This window comes from Ostrea edulis, chromosome 3 (genome assembly GCF_947568905.1).
Source record: "Ostrea edulis chromosome 3, xbOstEdul1.1, whole genome shotgun sequence".
NCBI lineage: Eukaryota > Metazoa > Mollusca > Bivalvia > Ostreida > Ostreidae > Ostrea > Ostrea edulis.
Genome location: NC_079166.1, coordinates 5,494,400 through 5,514,640, shown reverse-complemented (window position 1 = coordinate 5,514,640; position 20,241 = coordinate 5,494,400). Strand labels below are relative to the sequence as shown.

The following is a 20,241-nucleotide window of genomic DNA, read 5'->3' as shown; positions in this document are numbered from 1 at the left end:
CAGCAAGATTCCGCACTCCGGAAACTTAGGGTGTCCACGAATCCATATGGTTTCCGCAACGGAAACTTGCTGAAACCTCAAGTTTCCGCGAGTTTACGCAGCCATAAACCATTGACATACATATGGTTTATCATCAGTTTCCGCAGGCGTAAACCATCAACATGCATATATGGTTTATCATACGTTTACGCATACATAAAATATATTGGTTTATATATGGTTTACGTCAAGTTTCCTCAAAGTTTATGTCAAGTTTCCGCATGCATAAGCTACTGATATGCAAATGGTTTCTGCATACATGCATTTGTATCAAGTTTCCAACTTGATGTTCAAAGACCTTCTACTGTACAGAGAATACAAGCCACAATTTGACAGTTTTATTCATTCTTAAATATTATAATATTCACACAAATGAACTTGATGTAATAATACTGATACACTAGTACTAAAGCAGAACAAATCTGTATAAATATATCAAGGTAACTCCATACTTGCAATATTCTCTGATAAAAGTATCAAAAATGCATTTATTTCAATTTATTAAAGTTAAAATTAATAAATTATCAAATGAAATATATAGGTCATCACACTTTTTAAGATGCTAGACATACTTAAACAGTGTCAATTATAAACATCCGAAAAATTGCAATTCTCCTTCAACAGCATTATTAAAATTTCATAAAAACTGGTTATAATGGTATAAAAGTATTAATTGTGACCTTGAGCCTTTGACTCAGGTGAGCTAGAAATGAGGAAATTAAATATAACTATTAACAGTAATAGCATCATTTATAAGTAGAGGAAACGGCCCACTCTTGAATGCTCCTAGGTGGTGGGGTCATAGTCATTTCCGTTCTACTTCTAATGGCCTTGGCTTTTTGTCTCTTTGATTGAAGTTGCAAAGATTCAGCATACTCTCTGTCCAGGTCGCACTTAACATTACGCGGCAGGGATGACTCCCATATAAATGGTAAGACCTTCCTCTGGGTGGCTTCCTCATCATCCGTTACTTCTGGAGACGTTGCCTCCTTAGTCAGCACCTTTTTAATCTTTTTTTTTTTTGTCCTTGGTCGAGAAATGGGAATTTCTCTCCAGCTGGGCCTTTCGACTCTTTAGTTTCTGTAAAAAGATGTGCAATGAATTATAACGATACTGATGGTGAACTTATACTAGCAATATTCGTATATAGGATACTTCTACATATAATCCAAAGAAATGTCATTCTAGCACTCAGTATCTTGTTTAACACATCATGTGTACTAACACTTCTTTTTATACAGTAAATTTCATATTATATCTGACTGTCCTTTACACAAACCTAATTTCTATGAAAATAAATTGTTATATAATTCTCAATTTGGATCTTTACAGATGTTCCCCAAACATCAATGAGTACAGAATCCAAAAATTTCAAAACTATTAATTCAAATCCAAACAAGAGATGTTTGTAAAACATATATGGCCCCCATGGTGCAAAATTGAAAAGGGTTATACACATACATCATCTAATTTTATAGTAGTATCACCAATTCAAAATATTGAGAAGACAATATCTTCCTATGTCAGGAGTGGATTGACCATGTGACCTAAAAATCAATATGGGTCATCTACTCCTTATGCTTTGCCAGTGTACCAAGTTTAGTGTCAATCAATCAAATAATTCTTAAAGTATAGGAGACAATATATTACTATGTCCAGTTTAACCCTTGACCTTAAAATCATTAGGGGTCATCTTCTCCTTATGCTGTACCAGTGTGCCAAGTTTGATGTATGTCAAGCAAAGGGTTCTCAAGATATTGAGTGGTCAGTATTTTCTATGTCCAGTTTGACCTTTGACCATGTGACCTCAAAATCACTAAGGGTCATTTATCTTAAGATGTACCAGTGTAGCAAGTTTGATGTCTGTCAAGCAAAGGGTTCTCAAGATATTGAGTGGTCAGTATCTTCCTATTTCCAGTTTGACCTTTAACCATGTGATTTCGAAATCACTACAGGTCATCTACTTCTTAAGATGTACCAGTGTACCAAGTTTGATGTATGTCAAGCAAAAAGTTCTCAAGATATTGAGTGGTCAGTATTTTCCTATGTCAGTTTGACCTTTGACCATGTGACCTCAAGATCACTAAGGGTCATCTACTTCTTAAGATGTACCAATGTACCAAGTTTGATGTCTGTCAAGCAAAGAGTTCTCAAGATATTGAGTGGTCAGTATCTTCCTATGTCCAGTTTGACCTTTGACTATGTCACCTCAAAATCACTAAGGATCATCTTCATTTTAGGATGTACCGGTGTACTAAGTTTGATGTCTGTCAAACAAACAATTCTCAAGATATTGAGCAGACAGTGTATTCCTGTGTCCAGTTTGACACTTGATCTTTGACCATGCTACATCAAAATCAATGGAGGTCACTTACTCCTTACAATGTACTTGAGCACCAAGTTTGATGTACAACGGACTGAGATAAAATTCAAACTAGATTTGTAACTTGTTATGGCAAAGCAATGTACTAAATATCAAATGTATATCTGTAAGAACAGAGCAAAAAGTGCTTAAAACTGATCTGACAGACAGACGGACGGAGTGCAAACCTAAAGTCCCCTTCCATTTTGTCGGTAGGGGACTAAACACAACCTCTAAGAGATCGTATCATAGTGCTTTGTAAAAGAGAGGTGACTTTGACTTAAAAATGCTCAATTTGTTTGAAAAATGCAAACATTAGAAAATATATGTATGGCCTTGACCTTTGACCCTAAATTCAAGGTCAAAAGAGTAAGAACCAGAATTAAGAAAACCTAAACTGAGTACATGTAATAGTATCAAAGATATTCAAGTCAAAACATAAAATTAAAGGGATGGTAACTGGAGTTGACAAGAATTCAAGGTCACAAAACATCTACTGTATTTGAGAAGAGCTAGCGCTCAAACAAAAAAACTGTAGACATTCAAGGACAATAACCAGGTCTAAGGGTCTTCAGATCCCTTCGATCGATCTCTCACTGGATTTTTTTAAAAAGTGAATTCATGAGTATGTTTTGTATCTCTGTATCTTTCGATTTAGTAACTAAGAATAGCAATAACAATTTTTTTTAAGCAAGTCAGTGTTTAGCAAATGTTTGATGTTCATAGAATTTAAAGTTAGAGAAAAGTAATAAAAACAAGGATCAGATTCAAAATTCAAGTATGTAGGTTGATATCTGATTATTTCTCAAAAAGCATTGTATTATGAACTAACAAGACTAGAGGACCATGGGCCACATCGCTCACCTGAGTCACCTTGGCCCATATTTGAAGACTTTCCATACATATTTGCATGTAAAACCTTAGTCCCTATTATGGCCCCAACTACCCCTGGAGGCTACGATTTTTGCAAACTTGAATCTACACTACGTCAGAAAGCCTTCATGTAAATGTCAACTTATTTGGCCCAATGGTTCTTGAGAAGAAGATTTTTAAAGATTTTTCCTATATCTGTATGTAAAACTTTGACACTCCCCGACTTGTGGCCCCATCTTACCCCCGGAGGCCATGATTTGAACAAACTTGAATCTGCACCATGTCAGAAAGTTTTCTTGTAAATATCAGCTTTTTTGACTCAGTGGTTATTGAGAAGAAGATTTTAACTATATATTTATATGTAACACTTTGATTCCCAATTGTGGCCCCATCCAACCCCTGGGGCCCATGATTTGAACAAAGTTGAATCTGCACTATGTCAGAAAGTTTTCATGTAAAAATCAGCTTTTCTGGCTCAGTGGTTCTTGAGAAGAAGATTTTTAAAGATTTTTCCTATATATTTGTATGTAAAACTTTGATCCCCTATTGTGGCCCCATTCAACCCCCGGGGCCCATGATTTGAACAAACTTGAATCTGCATTATGTCAGGAAGCTTTCATGTAAATCTCAGCTTTTCTGGCTTAGTGGTTCTTGAGAAGAAGATTTTTAAAGTTTTTCCCTATATATTTGTATGTAAAATTTTGATCCCCCCTTGTGGCCCCATCCTATCCCCGGGGGCCATGATTTGAACAAACATGAATCTGCGATATGTCAGGAAGCTTTCAGGTAAATTTCAGCTCTTCTGGCCCAGTGGTTCTTGAGAAGAAGATTTTTAAATGACCCCACCCTATTTTTGCATTTTTTTTTATTATCTCCCATTTGAAAGGGACATGGCCCTTCATTTGTACAAACTGGAAAGCCCTTCACCCAGGGATGCTTTTGGCCAAGTTTGGTTGAAATTGGCCCAGTGCTTCTGGAGAAGAAGTCGAACATGTGAAAAGTTTACAGATGGACGACGGACAAAATGTGATCAGAAAAGCTCACTCGAACCTTCGGTTCAGGTGGTTCAGGTGAGCTAAAAAGTGTTTTAATATGTCTTAAAGAGTGATAGCATTTTGATGGTAAGAAAAAAATAATAAACAGAACAATATCAATATGACTTTCAACAGAAAAATGGAAAACTCTAAATACATGGACCCCAATGCTCATTACAATTGTTCCATTTTCTTGTCAAAGTGACTATCCTTCAACTGTTCAGTAATGAATCCTTAAATGGTATGCTCACATAAAACTGGTATCCTAGCTTCTTACTTCTGTGGTGCTTTTAACATGTTTAATCAAAATGGTCTTCTGACACCAAAACTTGAGTCAATATGGTCCTTGTCCAGATCCGTCTTGTTGCTTCCTAGATAAATAGACTACCACTTTACTGAATCAAGATGGACTTGTGACAGGAGGAGTGTTCATCCATTGTAACACTGAAAGTTGGTTCCATTCTCATGGCTCTCTTTCATATCATATGGGGAGTCAGTCATGGAATGCATCTTCTACTCACCTAGTTCTAAAAAAAACAGTAAACAAAAATTAATCCTATGTAACATATGGTATATCAAGACTGAGTAGACACATCGTTACTTTGCTCAATTCTGTCTTCACTTTGCCATTGGCTGATTTAAAAACACACACACATTGCGACCAAAAATAAATAAGAGGCCATTGGGCCACATAGCTCACCTGAGTCACCTTGGCTCATATTTTAATATTTTTCCTATTCGCATGTAAAACTTTGATCACTATTGTGGCCCCAACCTACTCCCAGGAGCCCTGATTTTTACAAAATTGAATCTGCACTATGTCATGAAGCTTTCGTGTAAATGTAAACTTCCCTGGCAAGTGATTTTTAATGATTTTCCCTATATATTTGTATGCAAGATTTTGATCCCCTACTGTGGCTCCATCTTACCCCCGGGGACAATGATTTTTACAAGCTTGAATCTGCACTATGCCAGACAGCTTTGATGTAAATTCCCACTTTCCTGGCCCAGTAATTATTAAGAAGATTTTCCCTATATATTTGTATGTAAAATTTCAATCCCCTAATGTCGCCTCATCTTACCCCCCCCCCCTCCCCCACGGGGCCATGATTTTAACAAATTTAAATCTGCACTAAGTCAGGAAGCTTTCATGTAAATTTCAGCTCTTCTGGCCCAGTGGTTCTTGAGAAGAAGATTTTTAAATGACCCCACCCTATTTTTTGCATTTTTGTGATTATTTCCCCTTCGAAGGGGACATGGCCCTTCATTTGAACAAACTTGAAACCCTTCACCCAAGGATGTAAAAATGTAAAGAGTTTACAGATGGACAGATGAAGGACAACAGTCGATCAGAAAAGCTCACTTGAGCTTTCAGTTCAGGTGAGCTAATAAAAGAAATAGTGGTATAGGATTTGACATAATATATATATATATACACACAAGCACATGAAGATAAGCAAATCCATTACTTATTATCATATAATAATTCTATTATGTTGTACATGTATTTATAACTAGAATAAACCTTACAAGTTACCTAAAAAGCCCCAAAACCCTGGAGCCCTATCCCCCCTTTAACAAATCCTGAATCCACCACTGCATGCATTTACATGTACAAGATCACTTCAGGAATTTTATTGCTGGTAGTGTTTTTGGTACAGTAATTTTAATTAGATTTATTTTGTGTACATGTGACATTGTTTATAAATGCATATATGTGTTTATCTATATGCACATGATTACATAAAAAAAACTAGCAGACATCTGACAATTTCAAAGAAAATTATATAATACAGGACACATTATTTGACTAGAGGCCACCAAGATCAGTATGACTATATACACCAGTTTATGTGTTAGATTTCAGAACTACTACCTTTCTAGTGGTCTAACTCAATGCATTCGAGTACCAAAATTCATCAGTATAGTTAGACAATAGCAAGTGAGTAGATTAATTAATATCCAGGGTCACCAAAAAATGTCGGTTGGGTGGTGGATTGTATTTTTATGAGAAAATACATTAATGACAAAAGTTATTTTTGTCAACAGATGGGTGTCAATTAAGAAGGAATGCTACACCAGAGAAATTTGATGAGGATGAAAATGGAGGATATGTACATTTTGAAATTGAAAACTTTTAAATTTACTTTCTTTAGTCAAAAAATGTTTTAGTAAAAAGTAATCGAGGAAAAAAAATTAAAACCCCTGATATTTACCGTGCCAGGAAAACGTCAGAACCGGCTCCATTACGTAAGCTGGAAATTCACCGCCTCCTTTTGGAGGCGGCATTCTCGGACCGATTTTAAATACTTTGGAGTCGAATTCAATGTTAAACTCATAATTAATCAATAAAACGATTCCAGTTTACGTAATGGTGCCGGTTCTGACATTTTCCTAGCACAGTAAATATCAAAAGCCAGGAAAACGTCAAATATTTCGGATTAATCCAAACTATATGTATAGATTACGGGTGATTTCAACGTCATAATATCATATGAATAATAAGGGGCCTCCATGGCCGAGTGTTTAGAGCATCGAGCTCAAAATCACGCGGCCTCTCACCTCTGTTGGCGAGGGTTCAAATCCCGCTCATGCCGTTAAGTGAGAAAGTTTCCCAGTTTACTTTCAGAAGGTTGATGGTCTCTTCCCAGGTACATTGTATCTGAGTTCTCTCTTCCACCAATAAAAACTGGGCGCCACCATATAACTGAAAAATTGTTGAGTGGTGGAAAACATCAATCAATCATATGAATAATATCTTTGCACTTGTTCTATACTGAAAATTTGAAATTGCTACAATACCAAAGAGAAAAATATATCATGACAGAAAATTTTAAACAAATTTGTATACAGCTTAGAACTTGATAGCCTTGGTCAATACAGCTAAAATATTGCAACATTTTCCCAATGATATGAATATATAGCCCTGTGCGTTGTGCCTTACTTTTTCATTGTGACATTGTATGGTGTGAAGTGCATTGCTCAACTTGAAGGTAGATTTATGTACAGCACTGAGACTTTTGGAGGGATTAGCCTTAACTTAGTTGTGTAGCAGTGAGGGTTCTTTATCGTGCCAATACCTACCGTGATATGGGGCCTTTGGTTTTAATATAATGCCTAAAACACCTGTGCCTTTCACTTCTAATGCTGAGGGATTGGCACAGGATTTACTTCTCATCTTTAATTTGATGCTGCACCATAATTGAGAATAGAAACTATTTCTAGGACTAAAAAATTCGGATGGTTAACTTGAAATAGTTTGTAGATATTTGTATGGCTAATATGCAATAGTCGTAATATTATTTGGTCCCTACATACATCACTGTATACAGTATTAGAGGGCGAAGCCCTCTCACGGCCCGAAGGGCCGTGAGAGCGGAGCTCTCCCTATAGGTAACACGTATATACATGTTTAAAAGGAAAATAATGAAAAATTAAACCATACCTATGGAACTTGAAAAGTTTGGTACCAATGGCGTCGATTCGAATATTAGCTCGTGGACATGTATTCCACCATTTTGAATCTCGTCTACCCTATTTCACGTCGTTCTGAGATGTTACATAAAATCCGTAAAGGCATGTAAATCTTATTTTCTTAATCAAATATAGATTTCTAATCACTCCACGATTAACGCCATGTTTTTTGTTGTGGTTCAAACGCTATATTTGTAAATTTGCTAAATAACGACGCTGAATATGACGTCACAATGTACTGTTGACATCAATTGCGTTATATTTCCTGCGTTCAATATATAGGCGGATCAAATGTACAGGATGCTTTGATACAGCTCCGTCCGCGTGCTAACTTCGAGTTGTTTTTGTCCTGTTTTGGATATAGATACTAATGCCAAAACTTTTTTGCTTCGCCCTCAAACACGGTCACGCCGTAAAACATATTATACGTAATAACCCCCCCCCCCCAACTAAATTTCTCAAAGACTACAATGCAAAACCATTTCAAATGTCACATAAACTAGATCTATATAAGGACCTTGTAATCACAACAGAAAATCAAACGTTATATGTAAAACCTTTCACCACTTACTGGAACATTCCATCATTGTTTGTATAAGGCATACTGCATGCTTGGAGGTTGTCCTTGCATTTCGTATTTCCTTATCATTAGAATGAATATTCCTGCATCGACCTGTTCATCCTTATAGAGGGCGAAGCCCTCTCACGGCCCGAAGGGCCGTGAGAGCGGAGCTCTCCCTATAGGTAACACGTATATACATGTTTAAAAGGAAAATATAGGAAAATAATGAAAAATTAAACCATACCTATGGAACTTGAAAAGTTTGGTACCAATGGCGTCGATTCGAATATTAGCGCGTGGACATGTATTCCTCCATTTTGAATCTCGTCTACCCTAGTTCACGTCGTTCTGAGATGTTATACATAAAATCCGTAAAAGCATGTAAATCTTATTTTCTTAATCATATATAATCACTCCACCATTAACGCCATGTTTTTTGTTGTGGTTCAAACGCTTTGTTTGTAATTTGCTAAATAACGACGCTGCATATGACGTCACAATATACTGTTTACATCAATTGCGTTATATTTCCCGCGTTTAATATATAGGTGGATCAAATGTCCAAAAATTAGGATGCTTTGATACAGCTCCGTCCGCGTGCTAACTTCGGGTTGTTTTTGTCCTGTTTTGGATATAGATACTAATGTCAAAACTTTTTTGCTTCGCCCTCAAACACGGTCACGCCGTAAAACATATTATCCATAGATTTATCGTTTAGAAGGCCACACACAACATATGCACTACCCCATGCAAATGCAATGATGAATCCGCAACATCGTGAATGAAAACGTTTCAAGTCAACACCGGAAATACCTACAATGATATATAGAGAGAAAGAATAGGTTAGATAACGTCCTGTTTCCGAATCGGGACAGGATATTTTTTAATATTATTTTTTTGTATTCAAAATTCTAAAAGGTGAATATCAAGCATGTTTTGATGTGTTCTGTTGTGATTATGAAATGAATATTAAATATCATTGCTCTTTTATGAGAAAAGGAAAATTTGTATAGTCAGAGATAACATGATATCCCGTCAAAAATCGTTTAAATGAGACGGCAGTTGCCAGTATTGGCTATGGACAGACTCATACTAAAATATTCAGTGAGGATGCATAATGGAAGATTGTTTTAAAAAGTTCCAGAAATTTTTACTCAATACCCTCTAAAAGACATACCTGAATGATGCCCAACAACAGTAGACGTCTCCTATTCTCAGAAAAATCTTTGGATCTTCCATTCAATCAAAACATAACATGGTTCCATTTGAATCACGCTAGGTTTTCTCTCACAAACAACAATCAATTTTGCCCGCCGAAAATTACAACCAATCAGCGATCAGGAGAGGATTTATGGGAAAACATACTTTTATAGATATATAATTTATTTTGTGTGTAAATTGTTTCACAAACGTCTGAATTTAAAATATCATGCATGTGTTAAATTTCTGCATCGTTTTTCTATATCATAGGATTTTTTTTAAATAGCGTCCCTGCGACCCTAAGTTCAAAATGGCCGCCCTTTGTTTGCAATTTTAAATGTAAATAATCTGTAGTGTGCTTTATGTTGTGTTATAATGAAAAGTTTACGTTTATTAGAGGTCTAAACATCATGAAATAAACTCAATACCGGTGTAGCATACAGTCACACAAACTTTCTTCTGCATCTTTATGGGGTATTATAAGGTGCCCCTCTTCTGCCCGACTTTTCTCTGTTCTCACAATATGAGCTATAAAGCAAGGGTATATACAAGACTGGACATTCCGCATGTGAGATAACCAAATACATGGAAATGTTTTGAAGAATGAACTGCTTTTTTCTTAGCAACACATTAATTTCGCCTCGCAATTGTCAAGGATATTTGTAAACACATGTACATGTACCCCTCAACCATCTACTTTCATTTAAAGTGGTTTTTACTGAACTAAACCGTTGAAATCCTTAGATGATAGATGAAACACAGGAACTACATACTAAATTCAAGTAATTGCTTAAGTTTCTTTTTCTCTAATTAATATCTCAGTGGGGATGCATGTCAGTAAAAATAAAATATTGATTCTACAAATGTATAATAAAAATCAACAGTTAGACATTCAAAATTTGATTTGCTTGTAGTAAAACAATATATTTTTTCTTGTAAATATCAAAATAGTCCGCAAGTACCTATATCTGCGATTAGAAAAATAGTTACGGACAGAATACTTATCATTTCCATTAGTGGAACTCTTCAAATTAAAGGCGCGTAAAGTCGTGCTACCGGGGCAACATAATGTAAACACATTACTTAGGCATACGTAATATACATTATGGTATCGAATACATATTATAACCGACTGCAAACCACAACACTGATTAAAATTCTAAAGTCAAATTTAGGAATTGAATATTCTTACAAGAAAACTGACGGACTTATTTAACTATGTGAGGGAGAGAAGCTACTAAATTTGCCAAATCTGACCGATATAAAGCATCAATCACAAGAAGAACTGTGAAGGGAAAAACCTATATGCACATCCAACACAAGAACTTTTCTTGTAATTAATGGGATTAATATGTTTTTAAAGTTATTCTGTCAGACTATGAAGACATTCTATTTTATCATACAATTAGGACAGGTTCATATGGCATGGACTTTGTAATCATACACGTACACCCCCCCCCCCCCTTCAATTCCCATATTTTAGAACAAGTTATATATATTCCAAACTGCATTTTTTGTTAGACGTTTATAACACTAATTAACACAACTAATGCGTTTCCAAACTGCATCGAAGCTATTTTGAAAATTACAAAATATTGATGGACTTAGGACAGAAAACATCGTTGTTTGGATTTTTTAAAATAGGTGTGGTGGAGTTTAAAAAACATGTAACATCTTTAATAAAATAGTGTTAGAATATTTAAAAAATGCAGTTTGACCAATGGTTATTTTATTTAAAAATACAACATGTATTTTAACTCTTAAAAAAGGGGGGTGGGGGGTGCTATGAACGTTTTGTTTATGTCCCAGTAATCTCGCACTTTCTCGCGAGACTTGTGCATTTTCTTACCAATGACGCACAAGAGTCATCAAAGCACGATAACTCTAACGAGCTGGTAATGAGAAGTATTGTGGTTGAGAAGTACTTGCTGCTAAGACACTGTAGACATGATGATTATGAAATTCACTGGCAGAGAATATGTGAAAACTCATATGCATGATCAGTATATACATGTAGGTCTATAGGTACTTTTTCATCAAATACGATTGTGTTTCTTTTTTCTTTCTTTTCTTTTTGTGTGTTGTTTGGTTTGATCAATAGATACATTGTAAATCATATCTAGATCTACATGTACATGTATTATAGTTATCAAAATATGTTACCAAGAAAATAATACTTATGTACCTCTCTCTCTCTCTCTCTCTCTCTCTCTCTCTCTCTGAAAAAGAAGTTTACATCATATATATGCTTACATAAAAGAATAAGATGAATATGAAATGTAGACAGTATACCTTATGTTATTGAGTTCGTATTTCAAAATGAATATGTGTGAAAATATCCATGTAACCTATTTCCCATATGTATGCAACAGTGATATATGTATGAAGTGAAAAATTCGTAAATATTTTTTTTAAATCAACAGTACACATTTGAGAGCTTCTAAGTTTGCCGATTATTGTATGCTTATATCATGTTCATTTGTATGATATCACTTCCAAAGTGCATGGATATATATTTTTTAGGGTTATAATAATATAGAGATGGTGAAGATATCATATAATTAAATTTGCTTTAATTTACTACCAATACCCGAGTTCTTGATCGAGTTGTGTAGAATACATCCCCATAGAACTTATTGTCGAAATAATGCACACCGAATTGTATTGTTGAGTAGATGCAGATTTTGCAAATGTTGTAGGTTTAGATTCAAATTTCTAAATAACAGTAAATAGACTTTCAGGTTACAATATGTACTCTCAGGAACTTAAATTGAGAAGTGTTCTTCAGTGCATGTTTGTATTAGAATGTTGAATTCATTTCTAATGTGTGAAACTTTGCATGGTTTCAAACTGCACTGCATTAAATTCATATTATAAGATATGCTGATTCCAAAATTAACTAGTCCTGAATTTTGTGAACAAGTACTATATGCGACAAATATTCGCATACAGTTTAGTGCCCAAATGTTACAAGCATGCGAGGTAATCGAACACAAATACATCTAGGAATGTAAGTAAGTAAGTAAATGATTTATTATAGTGAAATGTGTTTTATACATTACAGAATTGAAAATATATTAAACAGAATAATAGGAATTTAAACACCCGGCCCATCGGGCCTATATGTCACTTTTAACAGAACCCCCCCCCCCATTAAATAATAAATACAGTGGTACATGTATTACGCATGACTTATACTATTATGGTATATGTTAGACTGTCTGTAGGTGTATGCGGAGAACAGGAATTTTGCAGTTTGTCTTGGGAAATTTAATAATAGAAATTTTGTTTTGTCTAAATCTGACATATTGATCACAGTGGGGTTAAATCCGATACTGGTAAAAAAGATTACTCTAAGATTTGAATAAGAGGAACAATGAAGTAAAATGTGACATTCATCTTCTACACTATCTGAAGAACATAAAGTACACAGTCTATCCGATAACGTCTCCCCCTTATACCGTCCTGTTTCAATTCTTATAGGTAAGACACCACATCTGAACTAGGCAAGTATAGAACGATGACTTTTTGGAATATCCATGATTACATATTTTTCTGTTTGAAAATCACTCATATTTTTACGGTCGGTAGGTTCTAAGTTTTGGAACGTTATGGACCTCTTCATTCCAGCCATTCATAAAATCCAGACGAAGTTTTTCTTCCACTGTGTTCACGTTACAGACCATACGATTTAGGAAATCTACTGTCATATCAAGAGATTCAAAAAGGAATTTGACTGTATTTGACCAATTTATGTTGTGTGATTATTCCATATCCCACATGAATTTTTTTTTTCGTAAGCCTGTCGTCCGGCATTGTAACGAGTCGATTCCATAGGCGTAAAATATTCATTTGATGTCGATAAAATGAAGGAAGCATTACATCCTTACAGGTCAACTGCCTTTCTATTGGTATTAGAAAGGCTCATTCAATCTCAAATTATAAAACATAAATAAAGCGGCAAGCTAAATCACCACTTATGGTGGTACATCTAGGTACATGTATTAGATTTTGTCATAATTGTGTACTATGAACAATGATCTATTACTGCAACCTCGTTATGTTCATGTGAATATTATAAGTATAAGATGCATACCATTATTTTTTTTCTTCTGTCCGAAATTCGCAAAGGCTAGGAAGGATTTCTTCGGTTAATTTTATGGACTTGATAAAACTCAAAGCGTTGACATCATATGTTTTATGAGACGATGATTCGTATTGTGTTAAATTATTTTGTATTTTTCAAAGATATATTAGAAAACCTGACAGATTCAGTTAAGCTTTGAATTGAAATGTTTTTAAACAAATAATATTAATATTATTACACATGTATAATGTCCTAAAATGTAGTGTGACTAATAATGTATGTAAACATGTCATAATCTACATGTACACTGTATGTAGAGAGAGGGCAACATAAGTTTTCAGAACATATGCCTATAATCACATTGTATATCCTTGATACTATTATAACATATGATAAATCAAAACACCCATTGACATGCATGCATAATTATACATGTATGCAAATTACATGTTGATTGCTAAATCAATCAATTGAGCATATTCGAAAAAAATTCCAATTGGCACATTTCATGTAATTACTTGCATGTGCGAACGTATTTCACACGCAGACATATGTGTCTAATTCTACCACCTGACTATAGTATTAGTGTTTGAAATCTTAATTTATAGTATTCATAGTTTTGAAATTATGAAAATAAAAAAAAATCTACATTCTTAGCAATGCACATGCAGCGTAAAATCTGCGTAAATACATGGCTGTATATAAATGTCCCAGTTGAAGGTTTATGTTCAATTCAACCCCAACCCCACATATGCACTTATTTTTAATTACAATGAACTTCGATCTTTGTTTCTATGCGGTGACAAAGCTGGACATTATTCTTCCACTTTACCTTGTGTATTTAACTCTATTGTTCCCATGACGGAGGAAAATCCTTGCAATTAACATGGAACTAACAAGAAATACACGGAGGGATTAACTGAAGTACACAGGCATGCTAGCTTGTCAAATGTAACAACACACGGAATATATTTTGTTTTCTGTATCTCATTTCATATCTGTTTTGTTTAACTGAAAAAATTCTTATAACAATATGATGTATATAAAGTGCTTACTATTCTTCTCTCACTTACATTTTAAAGTTTTTTGTGTGCTTTTTAAATTCGCATTTGAATTATTTATTGCATATTAAATTATTACTTTAAAAACCTCCGAATTTTTGTTAAGTTTCAGCATTGCGGAAACCATTAGGAATCAAAGCCTACAGTTTCCGCAGACTGAAACTTGACGGAAACTATATAATCGTTTACGCACGGTGTAAACCATACGGGAAACCTCAACTTCAGGTTTCCGCAGACTGAAACTTGACGGAAACTTGCGGGAACTATATAATCGTTTACGCACTGCGGAAACCATATGGGAAACCTCAACGTCAGGTTTCCGCAAGGTTTCCATATGGTTTCAGTTTTGCGGAGACTAGCGTTTTCATCCAGTGGTTATTTGACTGAATATCAGGAAATAGGCCCGCCTAAGATCTTTCTGTAGTATATATAAGAGATTGAGCTTGTGAGGTTTATTATTTGTACAAAGGGTTAACATGCTTCCCAATATTCAGTCAATAACCTTTTACTAGTCATTTTTTGCGATTCTATGTATTTCTTATTCTTGTTGTATTGATTTACCTTTGTGTAGCAGAGGATGTGTTTACCTTCATTATTATTTCTAAACAGATATGATGTCCCGATTGAGTTCCAACTTCACAGTTTTGTTAAGGAATCTGAGATTTTAGAATGCTAGATTTTATAACTCGTTAAATTCCCGGGTCCTCTTTGCAGAAACTAAAAATCAAGACTGAGAACTTAATGAGTTTATATTTGGTAGGTGGAGAAGAATTACATGTTACGAGAATCCACAAGCAAAGATAACCAACTCAAAGATATCAAGTTAGTACTTGTTTTCTCTTGGTGAAGAATCTACATCCATGTGATTCCTTGGAATTAAGTGTAGAAAATCTTAAAATCCTTACATTTTGGTATCGCCTCACGTCTTAACGAATCCAAATGAGATTGCAATTGACCTGGTACTGAGGGAAGAAGTTTGTTAAAAGCTACAATTCACAGACACATCTTGTGGGGATGGAAGCTAGCAGTGATTATTTTTTTTAATAAAAACTTGATGAAAAACATATTGTTGGGAATAAAGGGATTCTTTTTTACATTGATCTTGTTATGTGTAAGTAAAGACGATAGTTTTTTTTTTCAAGGCTTAGTTTAATTTACAGATACCACTACTGATTATGCAGATACGAATTGCATAATTAGAGACTCATATTGTTCTGTGATGTTAAGGTACATTTTTGACAAATACGATAATCGTATCTCTTATATTACAGTACTTCACTAAAATGTTACATAACAAAGGAACTAATGTTAAAATTATTTTGCATAATCTCCGTTTATGTGCTTGGGTAAGTGTTATAGTTTGATGAACACATATAATTTTCATCCATTACAATCTACTAGTATTCATTCTTATATAAACTTCCACTCTGATCCTGAATTTAGTGAGATGATATCACATTAAGGACGTTCTAAAATGAAACCATTACAAGAGATAAATATTTTTGTAATAGTGCTTTGAACCAATATCTATGTTGTGATTTTTTTTCATTGGTGACCTGTGATGAATCTATTCTTTTAAAAACCAACACAGATTCATTGTTCTAATATTGAATTGCAAAAGTCAGATGAAAGAATTTTGCGTTTATCGGCATGAAAAGTGAAGATAACGAACAGTGATCAACCTCATAAGACTTATAAGCAGTACAAAATAGATAGTCTGACAAACAGTTGAGTTGTCAGTTTGCCGTTAATGTGTACTTATCAGTTTATAATGATCAGCAAACTTTTTTTCAGTTCTATACATGGCACATACGTAATGCTGCATATCATCCAGCTTTTCTCAAGTAAGGTGTTTTATTTACTACTCAGCAATCTGTCTATTGCTTTAAGCTATGTCCTAAACATCCAGTTATAGAGTTTCTTAGTGTTAACTTAATTTCATACATGTGATTTTCATTCGTATCAAAATGGTACTAATTAAAACAAGTTTAGTGTATGGTGCAGTATTATAGTCACAAAGTAGAATGTGTCCAATATGTGTTAATATATAGCAATGCAATGTAAAACGTCGATGTATTTGTGGAGTCTTTCCAATAGAAGAAAATGTAAATGTATTGTCTTAAACAGAAGGCATGTCCATGATATTATCGGTAAATAAGATAATGTTGTGTGTGTATTTATGTGTAATGTAACTCCACTCTGTGCGTACAAGTAATATATGACATTTTATGTATGTGTATCAAAACAGATCCTCTCTGTTGTGTACTACAGTTATCCTGATGTAGCCAGTATATGCAGGATGTGGAGAATAATCGTATAGTACAAGGACAACCAAACTCCAGGAGTGGGTACACCGGTGCAGGAACCCTACAGAGGTCTAAGCTAATGAGCCAATATCATGGACACTTGTGGAATTAGGACCATGTTCATTATGAGGTATTGTACATGATAATCTCTGTATATCTACATTGTGCCTTTTTAATGTCTTTGTTTGACATGGTTAGAGCCAGCTCATCCATCTGTGCCAATCCCATTCCTCGACAGGCAGTGTTATACTTGTTGTATTTACTGATGAAGTCCTTTGTACTTCCTTATGCATACAGGTCAGACAAGATAACCATTAAGACCAATGTCATCCTCAGCGTAATCATTGAAATAATTATTAAGATATAAAAAGTATTTTATTACTTTGATTATCGAAAATAGATGTTAGGTACATGCAGCATGTAACGGTATGACACCATCTAAAATGTATGATATGTACATGGTATCCCATTTACAACAATCATTCTAAGGACAAAGATCAAATCAAGGGAGGTAAGTTCATCAAAAGAACTTAAATTGCGAGTCAAAGATTCGATAATCCACATCAAATACACGTAATATGAAATCGAAAGTTACATCGTACTATCCAATGGAATATACAATCACTGGCAATTATCCTTTTGACGTACATTCCTTGTCTCTCAGAGAGAAAAAACAGGACACTCAAAAAGTTCTTACAACTCAAACTACTTAAAAACCATTTTATTTTGGGTACTTAGATTGATCGAGACAAAAATGTAAATTCAGGAAAGTTACGTAAAATTTGAGAACTATATCTATACATATATGATATATCCGTGGATAGAAATATCTATGAAGGACAACATTGAAAAACATGGTACGGTTGTGACTACAATTTGCGTTCATTAGTATTCGTTTTCTTTAAAGTGAAAGCACAAGAACAGATTTGTGCTAAATGAATTTTTCAATAAAATGCATTTATGTTTTGTGTGTGAAGAAAGGTAAAGATAATGAACAGCATTCAATAGTTAGGATTACTAACAGTGATCGATCTTATGAAAGGTGAAGATAACGAAAAGTGATCCTTCTCATAACTCCTTGCAGGAATATAAAACAGAGAGTTGGGCAAACACGGAACCCTGGATATACCAGCAGAGGTGGGATCATGTGGCTGGGAGGGGTAAGCATCCCCTGTCCACCGGTCACACTCACTGTGAATGTTATATCTTGATCGGGTAAACGGAGTTGTCCGTAGTTAAAATCAATAAGCTAAGAACGGCCTAACAATGGGTATGAAACAAATCAGACGGCATTTGACTCAATGATTGGTTATATTGTAAACTATATCATTATAACGAGCATTTAATTTTCGAAATGCTCAATGTAAACGATAATGTTCATACTCCTCCACCTTCAACTTGTTTATCAGTAGTCTACCTCGATTTAAAAACTGATCATACGCAGAACAAGCGCTTGCGTATCGAATCAGTTAGGGCAATTAAACATTATCTGCAAAATATTTACATCAATATGAGTTGACGATGTAGAAGCTGAACTCATCCTGTTTATCATAAAGTTGAGTTGTTAGTTTGCCTTTGATATCTATTTTCAATAAAAATATCCAAGTATAAAGCAGAAATTAATGACTCTGTGGTGTTTTATATCGAGTTCACAGGGATATATCGAATACATATGAGTGAAATTTGTTATTGTTAATATATAATACGTCATTGATATTTTGAAAATGTAGCATTGAAGGCCATGACAAGAAATTTAAACTTCCCACACATAAGTATGTAAAATAATTCTACATATAAATTCCTAAAAGAATGCAAACTTAAGAGTAAGGCAAACGTGAACATTAAAACAAGTGCGTAATTCTCACAAAGCACACATAGTTGAGAGCGAGGACACCACAGCTCCCATGAAAGACCCCGACACTAAGAGGTGAGATCGCGTGCTAAGAAATAGTGAACGTTAAAGAGCTACACGCCCGTCTTGTGCATTTACTATTTTGGTGAGAATAAGACATGGTGGAAAATCAACTGAACCCGTTTTGTGAAATGTTTGAATCTTGTATAGGCACGGTAACTTAAATTGAATCGTTCCAAAACTGGGATATTAAATGTGTTTTAAACTGAAACGTGATTTCGTCTTGAGAAAGGGAACTATAATTATCAGTTTGTAACCAATTATGGTATCAAAGCCTTCTTCATCTAAATATGCTTACAAAAATGACACAATTTGTAAATTGGAACTACTTTATGTTCCTGATTATAAACACAGAAGGATATGTATATATAGTGTTTGACTAACTATCTACTTTGTAATGCTTATAGGAGTTCTGATATCGATCACTGTTCGTTATCTTCACCTTTCATAGTGCATCGTTTTGTTTTGCAAAGGCATCATTTTTTTTATCAACGGAAATTTACAGTTTTTTAATATAAAAAAATAGAATACAAATATTTTAACACTTAGTATTTATTTAAAATCTAGCCCCCAAAATCGTCATTGTAAACACGCTGCTTGTGAAAAGGGGAAAATATTGAACAGTGATCAATCTCATAACACATCAAAGGAATTTAAAATGTAATACAAAAATGTCTAAATATAGAGTGGAAGGAATGAATGGGAAATTAATGTACTCGGTCATGACCATGAAACAAAATACGGATGTGAAAACATGAATATTTTAAAAACAAATCAATATTTAAAGATGATTGATAAATTTTCGGAGCAAAATAGAAAACTGATAGTCAACTTCCTGATATTTGAATGACGTGATGTGTAATCATATGTGGCTCACGGCGGGTGTGACCGGTCAACAGGGGATGTTTACTCCTCCTCGGCATCTGATCCCACCTCTGGTGTGTCTAAGGGTCCGTGTTTCCCCAACTATGTATTATTCATTGCTTGTAGGAGTTATGAGATTAATCACTGTTCGTTATCTTCACCTTGCATATATTACCCCTGCCTTGTTTTGAAAAATTAAAACCTTATATGTCTTAAATAAAATGGTATGACGATAAAGAATGTTGACCAACCTCATAACTCCAACATGCATAAGACATAAACAATCTTAAAGATTTAGTAAAACATAGGCACCTAGACATACCAGAGGTGGGACCAGGTGTCTAGGAGGAGTAAGTATGCAATGTCGACCGTTTACACCCGCTGTGAGTCATATATCTTGATCGATTAAACGGAGTAATCCGTAAGTAAAAGCAATATGCCAATAACAGCCTAGCAATAAGAACGAA

The 20,241-nt window shown here is 34.6% G+C and overlaps 1 long non-coding RNA gene across 2 annotated transcripts; it reads right to left on the bottom strand.

Annotated features, from left to right (window-relative positions):
* Positions 1-362: 362 nt before the first annotated feature.
* LOC125674998 (uncharacterized) lies at positions 363-9,588 on the bottom strand. Of its 2 annotated transcripts, XR_008801633.1 has the most exons (5): positions 9,522-9,572; positions 9,037-9,157; positions 8,354-8,464; positions 4,560-4,835; positions 363-1,119 (listed from the first exon to the last, which is right to left on the bottom strand). It is a non-coding gene; the product is annotated as an uncharacterized LOC125674998 (long non-coding RNA). The 2 variants fall into 2 exon arrangements; XR_008801632.1 differs by having other exon boundaries at positions 9,037-9,588.
* Positions 9,589-20,241: the final 10,653 nt, after the last annotated feature.